Source organism: Macaca thibetana, chromosome 19, assembly GCF_024542745.1.
Source record: "Macaca thibetana thibetana isolate TM-01 chromosome 19, ASM2454274v1, whole genome shotgun sequence".
Taxonomy (NCBI): domain Eukaryota; kingdom Metazoa; phylum Chordata; class Mammalia; order Primates; family Cercopithecidae; genus Macaca; species Macaca thibetana.
This window is the reverse complement of record NC_065596.1, coordinates 41961957-41977416: the sequence shown is the minus strand read 5'-3', so window position 1 is coordinate 41977416 and position 15460 is coordinate 41961957. Positions and strand designations below refer to the sequence as shown.

General features: G+C 39.6%; 2 protein-coding genes across 6 annotated transcripts in view; both read left to right on the top strand.

The window, feature by feature from the left end:
* ZNF607 (zinc finger protein 607) overlaps nucleotides 1-15460 on the top strand; it is a 405121-nt gene that overhangs the window by 346292 nt on the left and 43369 nt on the right. The window lies entirely within an intron of this gene.
* ZNF573 (zinc finger protein 573) overlaps nucleotides 1-15460 on the top strand; it is a 53297-nt gene that overhangs the window by 28575 nt on the left and 9262 nt on the right. The window lies entirely within an intron of this gene.

Sequence of the window (15460 nt, the reverse complement as noted above, 5' to 3'; positions counted from 1 at the left end):
GATCCACCCACCTTGGCCTCCCAAAGTTCTGGGATTAGAGGCATGAGCCACCATGCCCAGCCACTTCCTTTATTCTTTATGACATGTGAAACATTCTCAGAACATTAATAACAGCTTTACTACCAAAATGATTACTGAAAACAGTTATGTTTTTTAGTATGTCCAGTCTCCTCCCAATTTTTAGTTTTACTGTAATCATATTTTTAAATATATAGTCATTGCATCATATACTTCCTCTCTTATGACTGATATTTACTCTTTTTTTTGAGACAGTCTCACTCTATCGCCCAGGCTGGAGTGCATGGCCTGCTCTTGGCTCACTGCAACCTCCGCCTTCTAGTTTCAAGTGATCTTCCTGCCTCAGCCTCCCAAATAGCTGGGATTACAAGTGTGCGCCACCATGCCTGGCTAATTTTTGTATTTTACAAAATACAAAGGCTGGTCTCGAACTCCTGACCTCAAGTGATCTGCCTGCCACAGCCTCCCAAAGTCCTTGGATTACAGTTGTGAGCCACCGTGCCTGGCCCTGATATTTACTCTTAACCTAAATACACATCTTTAAGTTTGTAGTTGTTGCTGTATTTAGTGCTCAGCACCGTGTGGTGTGGCTGCAGTGATTCATGCACGTGAGACTCAGCCTTCCAGGAGCTCTCTTTTCCACAGGTGCTAGAGCTCAAGTGCTAGGAGGTAAGATCCACACGGCGAGTGTGGGGCCTCCCCTGACTTAAGAAGACTGGCTTGGTCGGGCGCGGTGACTCACGCCTGTAATCCCAGCACTTTGGGAGGCTGAGGCGGGTGGATTGCTTGAGGTCAGGAGTTCAAGAGCAGCCTGGCCAACATGGTGAAACCCCATCTCTACCAAAAATATAAAAAATTAGCCGGGCCTGTAATCTCAGCTACTCGAGAGGCTGAGGCAGGAGAATCTCTTGAACTAGGGAGTCAGAGGTTGCAGTGAGCTGAGATCGCACCACTGCACTCCAGCTTGGGTGACAGAACGAGATTCTGTCTCAAAAAACAAAAAAAACCCCGGCTCCATAGGTTGGTACAATATCTGGTGTGAGGATTCTCTAGGCATAGCTTCCAGGGTCTTTCAAGGACATGAACCCTTTTAAAAAGAAATGTTGTAGTCAAATAAACCCCATATATGGTGTTCTCTTTATCTAGCCCCTAGTCCACAATCTCAGGTGCAACTTGCCTATCAGGGTCATTGTTACCATAAATAATGAAACTTAATTAACATAGTCAACACATTCCGTTTTTAGGGAAGCAGAGTTAGAGAGTTAGCCTAAGAGTACATCCTCATGCAGAATGGGATTCTCATTTTGTTTAATGTTTAATAACAGAACATTAAAAAATGTTTTGTTAACCCTTTGCCCACATTACCCTAGTGATTTCACAATACTCTAAGAATATAATCAAATATACAGTCCACATCCAAATTTCTCCCAACTATCCCAATAATGTCCTTTTATAAATTTTAAAATCTACGATCAACTCAAAGAACATCTGTCATACTTACTCACCAAATCTATTTATTATCCTTTAATTCAGAGCATCTTCCTTCATGAAATTGACATCTTTGCAAAGTCCAGTCCACTTGATTTCTTTTTAGAATGTCCTACAATCTGCAATGTTTTGTCACTTCCTTATGATTAAATTCAAGCCAAACATATTTTGAAAAATTGCCCCCAGGTGATGTTCTATTCCTCCCATTGTATCACATGAGGAGACTATGATAGTTTGTTCCACTGGCAATGCTAATATGATAATTTGGTGGAATAAGAATTTGTGCCTTAGGCAATGCTAATATGATATAACTTGTTTGAGATGCTTTCCATAATTGTATCTGTCCGGGCCAAGGAAAAACTTCTTTTTCACCCTCTGAAGTTTCACTGAAAATCACTGACAAAAGGCAGATTGAGGAGAAAAGGCATACAAATTGATCTAATCATACTTTTTCATGACACAGGAGCCTTTAGAAAGAAGATCCAAAGATTCAGGGGAAATTACCTATTTTTATGCTTAGATTTAACGAAGTATGGACTGCTATGTAGAAACAGGATTGGACAAAAAGGATGTGATCTAATGCTAATAGTCTGAGTAGGGAAACCCAGCAATGCCTGTTTGTCTAGATTCTTCTTGGCCTCTCAGAACACGTATTCCTTCCTTCTAGAACGGGTGACCCTCTCTGGAATGGGGGTCTTGTGACCAACAGTCAAACAAAGTAAGCCACGTAATTTTTTATGGCCAGTTTTTACCCAAAAAGGTGGGGGAAAGTTAGAGTAATATTTTTAGGTTTTATGAATAGCTTTGGGGACAAGGGGTTCTGGTTTCCATGACTTGCCTTGGAGAAGAGGCTATGGTTAGCCTCGGGAGAGAATGGGACTGAGAGACAGGAGGGCAAGAGAAGGTCCGAGAAAAAACTTTTGCTTCTGAGGATGCTTTTGCAGACTTCATTTTGTGGTATTATTTTGTGAGTCCCAGGAAAACAATATAGATATCCTATTTCTCCTCCAACTTTTACAGTCCCCCATCCCTGCCCCAGATTTTAGCTTCCAACAGTAGATTTTGCTTATACCAGTTCTTTTTTTTTTTTTCGAGACAGAGTCTCACTTTGTCACCCAGGCTAGAGTGCAGGTGCAGTGGTGCTATCTTGGCTCACTGCCACCTCCGCCTCTCAGGCTCAGTCTGGGATTACAGGCGCTATAGCTAGGATTACAGGCGTATGCCACCACGTCTAGCTAATTTTTGTATTTTTAGTAGAGATGGGTTTTTACCATGTTGGCCAGGCTGGTCTTGAGCCCCTGACCTCAGGTCATCCACCCGCCTCAGCCTCCCAAAAGTGCTGGGATTACAGGTGTGAGCCACTGTACCCGGCCTGCTTGCACCCATCTTTAATGCAACATTTGCCTACTGATGATTTTGTGTTAACCTCCTACATTTATTAGCTGGAATCTTTTTTTTTTTTTTTTTTTTTTTTGAGACAGAGTCTCGCTCTGTCGCCCAGCCTGGAGTGCAGTGGTGCGATCTCGGCTCACTGCAACCTCCGCCTCCCAGGCTGACGCCATTCTCCTGCCTCAGCCTCCCGAGCAGCTGGGACTACAGGCGCCCGCCACCACGCCCGGCTAATTTTTTTGTGTTTTTTCTCCTGACCTCGTGATCCGCCCGCCTCGGCCTCCCAAAGTGCTGGGATTACAGGCGTGAGCCACCGCGCCCGGCTTTTTTTTTTTTTTTTTTTTTTTTGAGATAGAGTCTCACTCTGTTGCCCAGGCTGGAGTGCAGTGGCACGATCTCGGCTCACTGCAACCTCTGCCTCCTGGGTTCAAGTGATTCTCCTGCCTCAGCCTCCTGAGTAGCTGGAATTGCAGGCATGCACCACCACGCCTGGCTAATTTTTGTATTTTTAGTAGAGATGGGGTTTCACCATGTTGGTCAGGCTGATCTCAAACTCCTGACCTCGTGATCTGCCCACCTCAACCTCCAAAAGTGCTGACAGGCGTGAGCCACCGTGCCTGGCCCATTAGCTGGAATTCTTCTGTAAGAAGGAATACTCCCTTATTCCTCTATTTATTTAATTATTTATATCAATATGGACTCATAGATATTTATTCCATGAGTTATAATCCAGTACTATCCTTAGTTATTTTTCTTCTGCTTTGGCCACTTGGAGCTCTTTCAAGTTGGCTCCTGTGCCTTTTCAACCTACCCCCATCCTTTGGTGAGGATTTCTTATTTTCTGGCACTACAAGCTGTTAATCTAGGATTATCTTATGTTTTATCTGCCATAGCCCTGGAATCAGCCACTTCTGTATGGAGCACCAGTTCCTTTTATTGGGAATGCCATTTAGAAATCCAGATCTAGGCCTAGGTATGCTAATTGCCCCTGGACCCTCTTAGTGCTAGGCCCTCTTAACTCAGAGAAACTGGTAGCTGTGTATGTATGTGTAGCAATGTGGCCAATCACTCTGGAGTATCTTCCTGTTCTTTCAAAGCTGCAACACCAGAACAAGCTTTATACAAATTTGAAAACTCCAAATCACATGTGTGAACAATGTCAGTCTTCATAGTTTGCATTTCTTATCAATGAAGCTGAGAAAAATAATTTTCTCCATTTCATCCTGTCCAAATTTTACATATACTAAAGGAATTGCCACGCTGGCAGTAATGTCTAATCATTTATCCAGTTGTAGTGAAAATGAACAAAGACCAGTGAAGGTTGATATGCCTTATTAAATTAGGATAAAGAAACCAGCAATGTAAGTTTTATATTCTAACTTAAACTATAATTTTTTAAAAGAAATTTGAAAGATGATAGTTTTTAAAAACCCTTAAAACTAAATCTATGATTATAGTTTATTAAGTTTTTCTAAACTTTTCAGTTACAGTTAAATTTCAGGTCAATTAAAATAGAGTTCTTTTACTTGTTGTAAAAGAAATTGTTCTCTGGTGTTGCTATAAATTTCTAATGGTGCTATGTTCTTGTCAGAGATTAAGAACTCGTATAACATATAATTCTATAATATGTAATTGTATACTTCTATATTGTGTGATTCATTATTTTGTTTGTTTGTTTATTAGTAATGGGGGTCTCACTAGGTTGCTCAACTGGTCTCTAACTCCTGGGCTCAAGCAGTCCTCCTGCCTTGGCTTCCCAAAGAACTGAAAATATAGGTGTGAGCCACCTTGCTCAGCTTGTAATTAGTTATTATTGATATATTAGAAAGCAACTGATTTTTGTCTGAAAATATCAGCCTTCCTGATATATCTTTCATTATTCTGGTACTTTGTATTATTCTGAGTTGGACTTACTTGTTATATGTTTATGTTGTTTCAAAATATTTATTTTTCTACATTTAACAACATTTTTCATAAATTATTTCCTAGGGTGTCTATATACTGTTGACTTCCAAGAATTACCAGACATTTCTGTTCATCTAGCAAAGCTAAACTTATTAGATTTATTGCAAAAAAGGGAGAACAACCTCTTGAAAGAGTAGCAGTAGTATCTTAAAATAAGAAACCAGGAAAGTTACTTATCAGGTTTTAGAACGAGACTGGGTAACTTTTTTTCCTTTTTTTTTTTTTTTTTTGAGACGGAGTCTTGCTGTGTTGCACAGGCTGGAGTGCAGTGGCCGGATCTCAGCTCACTGCAACCTCCGCCTCCCAGGTTCAAGCAATTCTCCTGCCACAGCCTCCCGAGTAGCTGGGATTACAGGCACCCACCACCACGCCTGGCTAATTTTTGTATTTTTAGTAGAGACGCGGTTTCACCACATTGGCCAGGCTGGTCTGGAACACCTTACCTCAGGTGATCCACCTGCCCCTGCCCCTGTCTCCCAAAGTGCTTGGATTATAGGCATGAGCCACCACGCCCAGCCTCTTTGTTTTTTTTTTTAAAAACGTGCTCCACCGAAAAGTAGCCACTGGGTTTTTTATATATATATAAAATGTATATTATATTTTATATATATATATATGTATATTACCCGGCCTGCAACTGGGTAATTTTTAAGGCAGGTTTTGCAAAACAGAGCGAACTAGTTGGGATGGGGCTGAGTTTATGACATCGTAATTTTAGGGTAGGCCGGGCACGGTGGCTCACACCTGTAATCCCAGCACTTTGAGAGGCTGAAGCGGGCGGCTCATGAGGTCAGGAGATCAAGACCACCCTAGCTAACACGGTGAAACCCCGTCTCTACTAAAAATACAAAAAATTTGCCGGTTATGGTGGCCGGCACCTGTAGTCCCAGCTACTCAGGAGGCTGAGGCAGCAGAATGGCGTGAACCCAGGAGGTGGAGCTTGCAGTGAGCCGAGATGGCGCCACTGCATTCCAGCCTGGGTGACAGAGCTAGACTTCATCTCAAAAATAAATAAATAAATAAATAAATAAATAAATAAATAAATAAAATAGATTTATTCCATTGATTCGAGACTGTCATTCTTTACCTCTAATTAGTTACTTTTTATTTTTAGAAATCTTTTCGTTCTTGTTTCAAGATTGATTTGATAGTAGGTGTTATGTTGTGTGGCTGTTCCTAACTTTTAAATTCATTGTTATTTCATTGTTTAATGTTATGGAATGCCATTTGGTCTGTTTTGTAATTTGTGCCCTTAATTCCAAAGTTTTTGATACCAAGATTAAGATACCTTTTTTTAACCTTTGCCTTCTACTCAGGAGGCTGAGATGGGAGGATGACTTGAGCCCTGAAGGTTGAGGCTGCAGTGAGCTATGATCATGCCACTGTACTCCAACCTAGGGAACAGAGCAAAATCCCCATCTCAGAAAAAAAGAGAAAAGAAACCTCATACACCTTGCCAGTCATTCCCTGTCCTCCCACTCTCAGCCTCTGGCAACCATTAATCTCCTCTGATATCTATAGATTTGCCTATTCTGCATATAAAAAAAGAATCAAGCAACATGTGGCCTTTTGTGAATGACTTTATTTCACTTAGCATGTTTTTGAGTTTCATCAATATAATAGGAGGTGTCAATACTCATTCTTTTTTTATGGCTGAATAATATTCTATTCCATTCTATTATTTCTTTTGTTGCTGTGCTTTTGATATTATTATCTAGGAAACTTTTGTAATCCAAGGTTATGATGATTTACTTCTATGTTATCTTCTATTTTAGTAGTTTTAGCTCTTACTTTTAAGTCTTTGATCCACATTGAGTTAATTTTCATATGTGATATAAAGGGTAGATGCCCAGCTTCATTCTTTTGCATGGGAATATCCAGTTGTGCTAGCACTATTGCTAAAGAGACTCCTTTGAATTTTGTTGGCACCCTTTTTGATAATGAATTAATCATAAATTTGAGATATATGTACCTGTGTGTGTGTATATATATATATATGCGTATATACACACACTTTCTGTCAGTACTATATACTACTTGATTTACTGTAGCATTATAAAAAGTTTTGAAGTCACAAAGTATGAGTACTGATACTTGATTCTTGTCTTTCAAGATTGTTTTGGCTATTCTGAGTCTTCTGTATTCGCATATGAATTCAGCTTGTCATTTTCCACAAGAAAAAAGCCGTTGACTTTTTTTTTTTTTTGGAGACTGAGTCTTGCTCTGTCACCGGGGGTTGGAGTACAGTAGTGTGATCTTGGCTTACTGCTGTAATTCTCCTGTCTCAGAGTCCCAAAGTGCTGGGATTACAGGCATTAGCCACCGCGCCTGGCTAAGGTATGTTTTTTAAATATATATATAAATACTCTTTCATATGGAGGTGGTTTCCTTTTTTATACAATTGCTAAAACTCTTCTTAGGAATCATTCTTTCTGCATTTATTGACATAATTCATACGATTTTTTTCCTCCATTATTCTGTACTGTGTTGAATTCTATTACTCGACTAACCTTGCATGCTGTAATCCAATTTGGTCATCATGTGTTGATATTTTATCTCTTTTCAATTATATCTGAACTTTTAATGTTTTCTTTAGGTTTCATGAATGGGATTGGATTGTAATTTGTTTTTTTTTTCATTGTCCTTCCTAACGCTGGAATGCTGGGCCCAGTGGCTCATGCCTGTAATCCCAGCACTTTGGGAGGCCGAGGCAGGTGGATCACTTGTGGTCAGAGTTTATGACCAGCCTGGCTAATATGGAGAAACCCTGTCTCTACTAAAAGTACAAAAATTAGCGATGCATGGTGGCGTGCGCCTGCAACCTCAGCTACTCAGGAGGTTGAGGCAGGAGAACTGCTTGAACCCAGGAGGCAGAGGTTGCGGTGAGCCGAGATCGTACCGTTGCACCCCAGCCTGGGCAACAAAGGGAGACTCTATCTCAAAAAAATAAAAAATAAAAAAAAAATAATGTTGGATGTAAGTGTTTCATTAGCTTCATACATGTGTTGTGTTGAGGGAATGTACCCTTTTACCCCCTCTTAGAGTCCGAAGAAACACTCCAGAAAAATACATCTGAACCTTCAGTTTCCATTGTGCTTTTTAAAAACTGATGCAAATTACGTAATGCTTATAGAATTGTCCAAGTGTTCTGTGTGTTGATTTTGCAGTGGCTGCTTTTTAGAGTTTTATGCATTTCAAGCAAGTTAGTAACATGTTTTTATCATAATGCCATGTTATTGTGTTTGTGCAGTGTGGAGAGCTATAGCTGAGGTACCTGATAGCACTCCTAGGTTGGATATTGTAGCATTTACTTTTTTCTTCATCAGTGTTGAAAGAATTGCATCAGTAACATTAGTTTGAAATAAAATATTTGCCATTGTGGCTCTTCTGTGGTATTTGTGAACTCTATTTTTTTTTTTTTTAATTACTGGACTTTTGTCTTATTTTTGTTTATTTTATTGCACTTTTTCCAGCTTCTTGTGATGAATATATAGGTCATCAATTTTCAAGTTTTCTTCTTTTCTCATATGTATTTATATCTGCTTTATAAATTGTTTTTCTACTTCTTTCACTCTATCAAATATAAATGGATACAAACATGCTATTATTTAGTTCAAAATAATTTTATATGGGAATTTAGGTAATACCTCCTTAAATTCTGGGTTGCTTTTTCCTTCCTTTCCCCAGCTTTTTATTTTGAAAATCATCAAGCCAAGTGAGAATATTTTTAAAATATGTATTTGTGTATGTCTGTATGTGTATGTGTATAATATATAATATATATACAGTTAATTACCCTTCACGTAAATTCATCTTTGGTTATTAACATTTTGCCTTACTTTTTCTCTGTATATATGCACCTTTCTTCTTGGCTCACTTGATGGTAAGTAGCAGTTATCATTAAATTTCACCTCTTAACTATGTGCATCTTCTAAGAATAAAGACATTCTCCTTCAAAGTCACAATTATTATAATAGTAATGTAGTCTTATCTACTATAGTCTATACTTACATTTGTTATACTGTTTCTAAAAATGTCATTTCTAAAATCTTTCCAGGATCCATTGTGTATTCATACATTGCATTTAGGTCTTAGCCTTTTTTTTTGTTTGTTTTGTTTTTTGAGGCCGAGTCTCGCTCTGTTGCCCAGGCTGGAATGCAGTGGTGTGATCTCAGCTCACTGCAACCTCTGCTTCCTGGGTTCAAGTGATTCTCCTGCCTCAGCCTCCGAGTTAGCTGGTGGCACCCACCACCACACCTGGCTAATTTTTGTATTTTTAGTACAGATGGGGTTTCACCATATTGGCCAGGCTGCTCTCGAACTCCTGACCTTGTGATACGCCCGCCTTGGCCTCCCAAAGTGCTGGGATTAAGGCATGAGCCACCACGCCCAGCCAGATCTTAGGCTTTTTATCTTGGTGTTACCCTACTACATTTACCCCTTAGAGTTTGGTTTTTTTGAAGTGTCTACTCCAGTTTTCTTGTGGAATGTCAGGTTTATAGGTTTGATGGTTTCCCCTTATGACTAGAGTAAGGTTAAACATTTTTTGCCAAGAATATTAAAGAAGTAGTGTGTAATGATCATTTTTGTTTGTTCTTTTCTCCACCAACCAAGCAAAGACCACTGGTAATTATCTTTGTTTACAATAACTTTTTAATTGTAGAATAATTTTAGATTTACAAAATTAACAGATTTACAAAGATAATACAGAGATTTCCTGTATACACCTCTCCTACTTTCCACCACCATTAACATCTTACATGAAGTACATTTGTCAAAACTAGGAAACTGACATGAGACTCTTTATTGGGATTTCCTTCAGTTTTTCCATATAGCTCATATTTCTGTTCCAAGATGCATCCAGTCAGGGGCACCACATTGTATATATTTGTCTTATCTTCCAGTCTCTTCTGTTCTGTGACAGTTTTTTCAGCTTTGCTTTTCATGACTTTGACTGTCTTGACAGACCATGCCAGTAGTGTATCTCCCAGTCCAAGTCTTATTTTTCTTGTAATTTGACTGTCTTGACAGACCATGCCAGTAGTGTATCTCCCAGTCCAAGTCTTATTTGTCTTGTAATTAGGCTGGAAGTAGTAATTTTTAGAAAGACTGTAACAGAGGTGAAGTATGCTTTTCATCACATTACATGGGGGTACATGACATCACTGGTGATATTAACCTTTATCATTTGGCTAAAGTAGTGTCTGCCAGCTTTTTTCACTCCAAATGTACTATTTTTTCCTTTTCCATTCTCTATTCTTTAGAAACAACTTGTTAAGTCTAGCCCACCCTGTGAGCAGGTACACAGGAGTAGAAATTAAGCTTTACATTCCATAGAGTTTAATCTCTAATATCTAGAATTCTTCTATAAGAAATATTTGTTTCTTCTCATTTATACTTCTCATTTATAGACTCATGTATATTTGTTTTATACTTCAAGATATAATCAAATATTACATTATTTCTTTTGCCACCCATACTGTTTCAGCTTCAGACATTGATAGCTCTTTTAGATTGGTACCTGTGTTCATTTAATACCCTGATCCTTCTGTTTTTTGAGGACTTCTTTCCTGGTACTACCTTCAAGTTCATTTTGTTTTCTCCCTCCTGTGGTCCTGGAATCAGCTGTTTCTCCCGGGAGTGTGGTTCCTTTTAGTGGAGAATGGGATTTAAAAACCGAGGTCAGCTGGGCATGGTGGCTCACGCCTGTAATCCCAGCACTTTGGGAGGCCGAGGCGGGCGGATCACGAGGTCAGGAGATCAAGACAATCCTGGCTAACAGGGTGAAACCCCATCTCTAGTAAAAATACAAAAAATTAGCTGGGCGTGGTGGTGGGTGCCTGCTGTCCCAGCCACTCGGGAGACTGAGGCAGGAGAATGGTGTGAACCCAGGAGGCGGAGCTTGCAGTGAGCCAAGATTGCACCACTGCACTCCAGCCTGAGAGACAGAGAGAGACTCCGTCTCAAAAAAAAAAAAAAAAAAAAAGTGTTTTCTTTTTTTTTTTTTTTTTTTTTGAGACAGGGTCTTGCTCTGTTTCCCGGCCTGAAGTGCAGTGGCATGAACACAGCTCACTGCAGCTTTGGCCGCCTGGGCTCTAGCAATTCTCCCACCTTGCCCTCCCGAATATCTGGGACCACAGGTGCATGCTACCATGCCCAGCCAAGTTTTTAAATTTTTTTTTTTGTAAAGAAGAGGTCTTATTGTGTTGCCCAGGCTGGTCTTGAACTCCTGGGCTTGAGCAATCCTCCTGCCTCGGCTTCCCAAAGTGCTGGGATTACAGGCGTGAGCCGCCACTCCAGTCCCTGACTCTGTTTTTGATGTTTAACTGCTGACGACTCCTCTTTTTTTCCCCTTCTGTTTACTTCTGGGCCAGCTGATAGAAAACCTAGGTGCTCCCTCCTTTACATTCAAACCATGTGAACCCCATCCCATGAGCAGGAACACTCAGCCCAGCACCACGCCCTAACCACCATGCAAACTCCAAGCCAGCCTTTTCCTAATCTCTCAAGTTGTTTTATGACCTGTTTGGGAGCTGCTCTGCTCTCTAGAAAGCCTCATGATGAGAGTTATAAACGTTTTCCTACCTTCTTGGTATATGTGTGTGACATCATTAGTCTTTTTTTTTTTTTTCCTAAAACAAAAAAACGGGATACATGTGCAGAACATGCACGTTTATTATATAGGTATACATGTGCCATGGTGGTTAGCTGCACCTTTTGACCTGTCCTCTAAGTTCCCTCCCCTCACCTCCCAGCACCCAACAGGCCCTGGTATATGTTTTTCCCCTCTCTGTGTCCGTGTGTTCTCATTGTTCAGCTCCCACTTATGAGTGAGAACATGCGGTATTTGGTTTTATGTTCCTGTGATAGTTTGCTGAGAATGATGGCCTCCAGCTTCATGCATGTCCCTGCAAAGGACATGATCTCATTTCTTTTTATGGCTGCATAGTATTCCATGGTGCATATGTACCACTTTTTCTTTATCCAGTTTATCACGGATGGGCATTTGGGTTGGCTTCAAGTCTTTGCTATTGTAAATCCTGCTGCAGGAAACATACATGTACATGTGTCTTTATAGTAGAATAATTTATATTTCTTTGGGTATATACCCAGTAATGGGACTGCTGGGTCAAATGTATTTCTGGTTCTAGATCCTTGAGGAATCGCCATACTGCCTTCCACAGTGGTTGAACTAATTTACATTCCCACCAACAGTGTAAAAGTGTTCCTATTTCTCCACAGCCTCACCAGCATCTATTGTTTTTCCTGACTTTTTAATAATCACCATTCTAACTGGTGTGAGATGGTATCTCATTGTGGTTTTGATTTGCATTTCTCTGATGATCTCTGATAATGATGTTGAGCTTTTCTTCATATGTTTGTTGGCCTTATAAATGTCTTCTTTTTTTTTTTTTTTTTTTTTTGAGATAGATTCTCACTCTGTCACCCAGGCTGGAGTGCAGTGGCTTGATCTTGGCTCACTGCAACCTCCACCTCCCGGGTTCCAGTGATTCTCCTGCCTCAGCCTCCCAAGTAGCTGGGATTACAGGCACCTGCCACCATGCCTGGCTAAATTTTTTTGTATTTTTAGTAGAGACAGGGTTTCACCATGTTGGCCAGGCTGGTCTTGAACTCCTGACCTTGTAACCCACTCGCCTTGGCCTCCCAAAGTGCTGGGATTACAGGCGTGAGCCACCACACCCAACCAAATGTCTTCTTTTGAGAAGTGTCTGTTCATATCCCTTGCCCACTTTTTGATGTATTGTTTGGTTCTTGTAAATTTGTTCCATGTAATTTATGGATATTAGACCTTTGTCAGATGAGTAGGTTTCTCCCATTCTGTAGGTTGTCTGTTCACTCTGATGATAGTTTCTTTTCCTGTGCAGAAGCTCTTTAGTTTAATTAGATCCCATTTGTCAATTTTGGCTTTTGTTGCAATGGCTTTTGTCATTTTTGTCATCAAGTCTTTGCCCATGCCTATGTACTGAATGGTATTGCCTAGGTTTTCTTATAGGGTTTTTATGGTTTTGGGTTTTACAGTTAAGTCTTTAATCCATCTTGAGTTGATTGTTGTATAAGGTGTAAGGAAGGGGTCTAGTTTTAGTTTTCTGCATACGGCTACCCAGTTTTCCCAGCACCATTTACTGAATAGGATATCCTTTCTCCATTGCTTGTTTGTGGCAGGTTTGTCGAAGATCAGATGGTTGTAGATGCATGGTGTTATTTCTAAGGTCTCTTTTCTGCTCCATTGGTCTATATGTCTGTTTTGGTACCAGTACCATGCTGTTTTGGTTACTGTAGCCTTGTAGTGTAGTTTGAAGTCAGGTAGCATGATGTCTGCAGCTTTATTCTTTTTGCTTAGGATTGTCTTGGTTGTACGGTGTCTTCTTTGATTCCATATAAAATTTAAAATCTTTTTTTCTAATTCTGTGCAGAATGTTAATGGTAATTTGATGGGAATAGCATTGAATCTATAATTTACTTTGGGTAGTATGGCCATTTTCACGATATTGATTCTTCCTATCTATGAGGATGGAATGTTTTTCCATTTGTTTGTGTCCTCTCTTATTTCCTTGAGCAGTGGTTTATAGTTCTCCTTGAAGAAGTCCTTCACATTCCTTGTTAATTGTGTTCCTAGGTATTTTATTCTCTTCGTAGCGATTGTGAATGGGAGTTCATTCATGATTTTGCTCTCTGCTTGTCTATTGTTGGTGTAAAGGAATGCTTGTGATTTTTTCACGTTGATTTTGTACCCTGAGACTTTGCTGAAGTTGCTTATCAGTTTAAGGAGTTTTTGGCCTGAGATGATGGGGATTTCCAAATATAAAATCATGTTATCTGCAAACAGAGACAACTTGACTTCCTCTCTTCCTATTTGTATACCTTTATTTATTTCTCTTGCCTGATTGCCCTGGCCAGAACTTCCAGTACTATGTTGAATAGGAGTGGTGAGAGAGGGCATCCTTGTCTTGTACTGGTTTTCAAAGGGAATGCTTCCAGCTTTCACCCATTCAATATGATATCGGCTGTGGGTTTGTCATAAATAGCTCTTATTAGCTCTTATTGTTTTGAGATGTGTTCCTTCAATACCTAGTTTATTGCCAGTTTTAAATTTTAACATGAAGGGATGTTGAATTTTATCAAAGGCCTTTTCTGTAGAGATATGTTCCATCAATACCTAGTTTATTGCCAGTTTTAAGTTTTAACATGAAGGGAAGTTAAATTTTATCAAAGGCCTTTTCTGTATCTATTGAGATAATCATGTGGTTTTTTTGTCTTTGGTTCGGTTTATGTGATGGATTACGTTTATTGATTTGTGTATGTTGAACCAGCCTCGCATCCCAGGGATGAAGCTGACTTGATCATGGTGGATAAGCAATATAGTGAGACCCTGTCTCTACACATAATTTTAAAATGAGCCAGGCGTAGTGTTGTGCATCTGTAGTCCTAATTACTTGAGAGGCTGAGGTGGGAAGATCGCTTGAGCTGGAAGAGTACAAGGCTGCAGTGAATTATGATTGGGCTACTGTACTTCTGCCTGAGTGACAGAGCAAGACCCTGTCTTGATGATTGATTGATTGATAGCTAGATGGATGGATAGATAGATAGATAGATAGATAGATAGATAGATAGATAGGTAGATAGATAAAGATAGAGAGACAGACAGAGTTAGCAGGTACTGCCTTTCTAAAGAAAGAACATTTACCCTGAAACATAAAGGATGAGAAGGATTCAGCCTGTGAAATGTCTAAGTCCAAGGACTCTTGAGCAGTTAAACAGTCTGTGGACAGCATTAAGTGTTGTGGCAAGTTGTATAGTTGGCCCTTTGTATCCATGACTTCTGCACTCATGGATTCAACCATCGTCAGATCAAACATATATTTTTAAATTGTGAGAGTACTGACCACATACAGACTTTTTTCTTGTCATTATTTTCTCAGTAATACAGTAGGACAGCTATTCACGTAGCATTTACATTGTATTAGGTATTGTAAGTAATCCAGAGATGATTGAAAGTATACAGGAAGATGCGTGTAGGTTATGTGCAAATACTATGCCATTTTATATCAGGGACTTGGGCATCTGTAGCTGGATTGGGTTTTGGTATCTGCAGGAGGTCCTGGAACTGATCCTCCACAGATACGAAGGGGCAATTGTACTATATTCTTGGTGTTGCAAAGAGGAACTATGATAGAGAATAGGAAGCAAAGAGTTAGTTGTTTTGACATGAGACCTCCTAGGTAAGCAGCAGTCCTTGGAAAGGGATTTGTATTTTATTCTAAGAACAATGAAAAAATCACTTGAGGAACTTAAAGGATGTATTCTTAAACACTGACCTGCATCTAAATCAGTGATAGGTTCAAAATAAAGATGTCAAGGTTTTTCTCCTCTCAGTTTTAATTCACTTGGTCTTTGACAGTGCCAAGATGGCAGATTTGGAACAAGCTTGTCAAAAATTCTAGCCCCACCTAAATGTTACATATGTCCTCAATAAGTAATTTCACTATCTTACTTAAACTCATATACATCTCTGAACTCTTCTTGGCCTTTTTCAAATTTCATAACCATATTTTTGAATTCTGTATGCCATTCACTTATT